The sequence below is a fragment of the Peromyscus leucopus genome, chromosome 2 (genome assembly GCF_004664715.2).
Source record: "Peromyscus leucopus breed LL Stock chromosome 2, UCI_PerLeu_2.1, whole genome shotgun sequence".
NCBI lineage: Eukaryota > Metazoa > Chordata > Mammalia > Rodentia > Cricetidae > Peromyscus > Peromyscus leucopus.
Genome location: NC_051064.1, coordinates 27173939 through 27179826, shown reverse-complemented (window position 1 = coordinate 27179826; position 5888 = coordinate 27173939). Strand labels below are relative to the sequence as shown.

General features: G+C 40.8%; 1 protein-coding gene across 3 annotated transcripts in view; it reads left to right on the top strand.

Annotated features, from left to right (window-relative positions):
• Tgs1 (trimethylguanosine synthase 1) overlaps positions 1-5888 on the top strand; it is a 42603-nt gene that overhangs the window by 129 nt on the left and 36586 nt on the right. The window contains exon 1 of one of the 3 annotated variants that reach the window (XM_037202445.1): positions 2044-2120. The exons of the other annotated variants lie outside the window; for them this stretch is intronic. The gene's annotated coding sequence lies outside the window, so the exon portion shown is untranslated. Of the gene's footprint in view, positions 1-2043; positions 2121-5888 lie in introns of those variants that run through there. 3 annotated transcript variants of the gene reach the window in all.

The window sequence follows — 5888 nt, the reverse complement described above, 5'->3', positions numbered from 1 at the left end:
GTAAGTCGCCACTGCCCTCCTCCTTTTATCCCTGCTGGAGACTGTGGGTGTCGCCGAGGTTGAATGAGGCTCTCCTGAAAGCCGGATGAGCCCCTCCGGCGTGACGGGATGGGCTCCTACTGCCGTTACTAAAGGGAAGATTAATTCTGATTCTGATTTTAAAAATATGGTAGCTTGCATATGTTATTTCGCGTTTATAAATGAAGGGCCATTCTCAGAGTTGAGTTAGTTGGACGAGGTGACCCGGGCTTGTAATCATAGCGCCTCAGTAGCAGAGGCAGAAGGATCGGGAGGGTGTTCGAGACCAGCTTGAGCTACACCAGTTAGATGGAGGTGTGAAGTATAAACTAATTGATAGAGCATGAGGTAAGGTTCAAAATAGAGCTCTCTTTTCTAACTGTAAAATCTTTTCCAACTAAAGTTCACATAATTGAAACCTGTATTCCTAATTATTTGAGATGAAAGGCTTAAGTCTGTTTACAGCAGTGGTAAGGAAATGTTTGTTCCATGTTAAAAATTGAATGGAAAGAACCTACTGGTAGCAAAGGCACTGACAAGAAAATTCGAACCTAGACATTCTTTTTATTATGTTAATGGTATGAATTAAGCCACCTAAGTTGTTTGTCCCTAGAAAGATGTGTGTTTACCGCAGTGTCACGTGCTTCTTGATAGATTCAGATCTTTGTAGATCTTTGTGGAGGTGAATTTTATAGCTTAAGAATTTAAGTTAGCTGGTACTACTTTTTATTGTGTACTTGGGGAAGAAATCTGGAAGTCCCTCAAAGGAAACAAAACACCATGTTAAGTTTAATATATAGAATACTAGCCTTTTTGTAGTTGGATGAAGGTTTTTGTTTGTTTTGCTTTTGTGTGTGCTCCTGTTAGATGTGCTGATAGACAAGCCAATCTAAGAACTGGGCCTCACTGAATTTACTTTATAAGCAAAGGAGATCAATATTGCTCTAAGGTAGTTGTTTCTACAATTACTTAGTTAATTATGGTTATGAGACTGGTCAGTGCTGCTTTGATATGAATTTGTGGCAGGATAGAGTGAAAATTGTGAGGCTTTGGGAAAGGAAAGGAATTCCTCCATTTTGAATTCCTTAACAAAATTTGCTGTGAAGATGGCCTGAGTGAACACAATATTACTTCTTTTAGAAATGTTTTGAGTGAGAATGTTAAAGTAGGGCAGTGAGGTGGCCCAGTAAGTAAAGGCTTTTACCACCAATCCTGAATTCAATCCCCAGGACCCACATGGTAGGAGGAGAGAATAAACCCCACAAGTTTAAGGCATGGTCTAAACAAGTGACTCTGGCTATCCTGAAACTCACTGTGTGGATCAGGCTGTCCTCAAACTCAGAGCTCTGCCTGCCTCTGCCTCCCAACACTAGGATTAAAGGTGTATACTACCACACCCTACTGTACGTAATTTTCTTAAGAGAATGCTAAAATAACAATTAGCCATGTTTAAACATTTGTGATCTTACTAGTTCCCAAATTTGAACCTGAAATTTTCTAGGAATGACACCTAAGACTGAAGTTGTATTTACAGCAAAAACATCTTAATGCCCTAGACCGGTGGTTCTCAACCTTTCTAATGCTGTGACCCTTTAGTATAGTTCATCATGTTATGGTGACCCCCAACCATAAAGTTATTTTCATTGCTACTTTATAACTGCAATTTTGCTACTGATATGAATCATAATATAAATATTCGTGTTTTCATTTGACCCAACCTGAATCATTGCCCTAGGTCATTATCAGCTATAATCCTATCTATCATCAGGAGCTGCTTTGTAATCTTATCTAAATTTCTTAGCGATCCACTGAGATAGAGCATGAAACATGTGGATGATGTGTTCAAATGAGAAATGACCCCCAAAGATAGGCTCGGGTCTTTGAACCCTTGATCCCCATTTGGTAGCACTATCTGGGAAGATGGTGCATCCTTGCTGGAGGAAGTAGATCACTTGGGCAGGTTTTGAGCATTCATAACATTGTCACTTCTAGTTTGCATTCTCTCTGCTTCATGTTTTCAGTTGAAGATGTGATCTATCAGTTTCCTGTTCCAGTTGCCTGCTGCCATGTCTCCCCTGCCATTATGGACTCCCTCTGGAATCGTAAGCCAAAATAAACTCTTCCATAAGTTGCTTTTGGTCATGGTGTTTTATCACAGCAACAGAAAGTAATTAGGACAGAAGTTGGTATCAGAAATTGGGCTGTTGCTGTGAAGAACCTGGCCATGTTGAGTTTGTTTTGTTTTGGGGGGAATGTGGAAGACTTTGAAATTTTGGACTAGAAAAGAGGTTGAGTGTTATAAACAGAGCTTAGCAGTAGTGTTGAGAGTAAGGCAAACTGTGTAGGCCCAGTTCCAGAGAGAAACAGATTTTAATACTAACTCAGCCAATCCTATGATGTGTTGGCAAATCTAGCTATTTTCTGCCTATGTCCTGAGTACTTTCCTGAAGCTAAAAGATTTGGATTCATTTCTTTGGCAGAGAAACCTTCAAGAGTACATGGCATTGAGTCTGGTGTGATTAATACTGATTTCCCTTATCCAGGTCCATAATGAAAATGAGCAGTGAGGCAAAAAGAAATAGAAAAGGTACAGTTTGGAGAGAAAAGGAGCACTAGAAAGCTTATGTTACAGCCAAGGCATGTGCTAGAAGAGAGGCTGTAACTGTTAATGATGTTAGCACAATCAGGGAGAGGCCTCCTACTCTGTGCTAGAACAAACAAGAGTGCCATGGATTTCCCCTAGCCAGCTTCCAGCTAGTGAAAGAAAAGGGCTTAAGTTTTCTGCTCCTAGAAAGCAGCTGCAAACAAAAACTGCTGCAGTTGTGATCCCAGGGGCCCAGGGTCCATTCTAGCCAAGCAGCCAAATGTGGCAGTTTTCTGTGTGGTGGTGGCTTTGGAGTCATGAAAGGTGCAAGAGGGATCCTGAAATTCCTCCTGAATGGTTTCAGAGAGCCTCTGAGAGAAGCAAGGCAACATGTTACATGACTGGAATCACTACATGAAGTGAAGGCCCTAAAAAGCCATTGCCTGTTGTTGTGAAAATGAATTCTGAGTAGAGACCCCAATTTAATGAAGATGCCAAGGAGAGCTTAATACAAGGTGTGAAAATAGCCTAAGAGAGATGTCTGTTGGTGGGGGGTAGGAGCGGGGGTGCAGTTCAGCCATCTAAGCTCCCTTTGAAATTAAAGTTCCAGGCACAGGACATGGAGCTACCAAATCTGGTCTTTCTTTGGTCCAGCATTTCCTCACTGTTCCCCCATTTTTTCTTTCTGTGCCACTCTTAATTTGGAAGTATGTAGTTTGGTTCTTGATTTTGCGAGAGGTTGGGGTACAGTTATGAGATTTGCCTTGAGTCTCAAAAATCTAAAATTTGAACTATAGTTTAAATACAAAATCTAAGCTTTGGTTTCCACTGAATAGATATTCATTTCATGTCATTCTAAAATTGGACCACAGTTCTAAATTAGAGGCAGTCTAGGCTTCTATACCATCCTGTATGCTTTGAACCCTTGCCTACTTCACTGTCTCTCTGTCTCCTCTATCTCTCAGCCATTTCCTTCAGCTTCGTAGGCTTTCTTTTACTCCCACTAGGCTTTACACAAAGCCCAGGTTACTAGGAGTGCTTCTTCTCATTCACACTTACGCATTTGTTTCTTTTAGACCTTTTCCTAAGGCCATTTCTCCAAAGAAACCTCTGTCTGTAGAGAAAGTTTATGTCAGTCCTAGTGGATCAGAAGGTACAAAAACAACTCTATGTTGTCACGGGCAGCCCCCAGAGTACTTTTTAGAGACAGCTACTTAGATGAAGACAGAATGTTTAACTTTAAAGCAAAAAAGAGCTTAGGAAGCTGAACTGGAGATTTTTTAACACAAAGGTAAGCATGAATGTTACTAGAAAGAATGCAAATCAAAAGGAGACACACCCCAAGAACTTAGGTTTGTACTTCTCAAAAGTGCCCTGCCTGTGTCTTTCATGTTAGCTATTAGTTACTTTATTGTTGCTGTAATACAGCACCATGACCAAAAGCAACTTGAGCAAGAACATATTTTATATTTTGGCTTACTTTTCCAGGGGAAGAGTCTATGTCAGGGGGCATAACAGCAGACAGCTGGAGCAGAAGCTGAAAGAATGCAGTCCAGAAGTGGGCAAGACTATGAACTCTCAAATCCTGCCCCAAGTAATACATTTTGTCCAGCAAGAACGCACCACCTTCCTAAACGGTGCCACCACCTGGGGACCAGTGTTCAAACACCTGAACCTATAGAGGGCATTTAGCATTCAAACCACCACTTTGTGGTACCCGCAGGCCATACGTGTGTGTGTGTGTGTGTGTGTGTGTGTGTGTGTGTGTGTGTGTTATGTGGTGCATGTGTATGAGTGGATGCACATACTTGTGTGCATGAGGAAGCCAGAGGAGATGCCTAATATTTTCTTCTATCCCTCTTTGCTTTACTCCTTTAAGACAGGGTCTGTCACTGAAACCCACAGCTTGCTTTTTTGGCCAGACTGACTCATTGTCCAGTGAACTCCCTTGCCAAACACTGGAGTTACCGGCGTGCACAGCAGGGGTTCTTGCCCTTGAAACGATTTCTTCATTCCTCTCTGCCCACCCTATTTTTTGACAGTAGTATTGTGATTTGAATGGCCACCATAAACTTGTATGTTTGAATCCAGTTACTGGAACTGTTTGGGAAGCATTAGGGGGTGGGCTTTGAGGTTTCAAAAGCCCACACCAGGCCCAGTCAGAATCAGTCCATCTGTCTGTGTTGTAGAGTCATCGAGTGTTGTCCCCCCACCCCACCCCCACCTTTTGCCTGAGAATCAGAATGTAAAGCTCCCCAGCCACATTCCCATCTGCTTTCTGCCATAATGATCATAGACTAAGCAAGCCCCCAATTAATGTTTCATTTTATAAGAGTTGCCTTGGTCATGGTGTCTCTTCAAAGCAATAGAATACTAACTAAGAAGTATCTCAAAGAAAGTGAACCTAGAACTTAATGATTCTACTATAAAGAAGTCAAAAACACAAAATAACCCAAACAACAAATGGACTGTGAGTTGAACAGACACTTCTTAAAAGATTAAATACAAATTATTGATAAATACATGAAAAAATGTTCATTATCCTTAGACATTAGGGAAACAAAATCCAAATTTTATGTTTGATTGTTCTTAAGAATGATTGTTCTTAAGAAAACAAACAACAGTCCTAGCAAATGCTTTCTAGGATTGGGTGAGAAAAGCCTTATGGAACTATTGGATGGAATCATATATTATGAAAATCAGTATGAAGGCTACTCAAAAATAAATGAATAAAGAAAACTACCCCAAAATATAGATAGACTGCTTCTGGTAATAGACCCAAAGGAATTGAAAGTCACATACTATGGCGATAACTGCTTATTGTGTATGTTGTAGGTAGCACTAGTCACAGTAACCAAGTTGTGGAGTCAGTCTAGGTATCCATTAACAGATGAATGGGTAAATAAACTGTGGTCTGTATACACAGTGATGTGTTGTTCATAAAGAAAATGAAATTGTGTCATTCAAAAGCAGATGAACTGTGGATAATCATCTTAAGCAAAATAAGCTAAACTAAGAAAGACAAATCACATTTTCTCTCAGATGTGGAATCTGGATTTTAAATGTGCACATATATAGGATATCATGACATGAGAAATAAAGTGGGGAGTATTTGGTGCATAGTACAATATGTGGACCAAGCTACTGTGCTGTGCCACTCACTGTAGCACCCAGATTGGGGACTGCTAGGGAAAAGGAAGGTGGCTGGCAGGACAGGGAGGGGAGCAAGAGATGATAATGGGGGAGGTAACTATGGGGACAGTAAATGGTAAACTTGAAATCCATC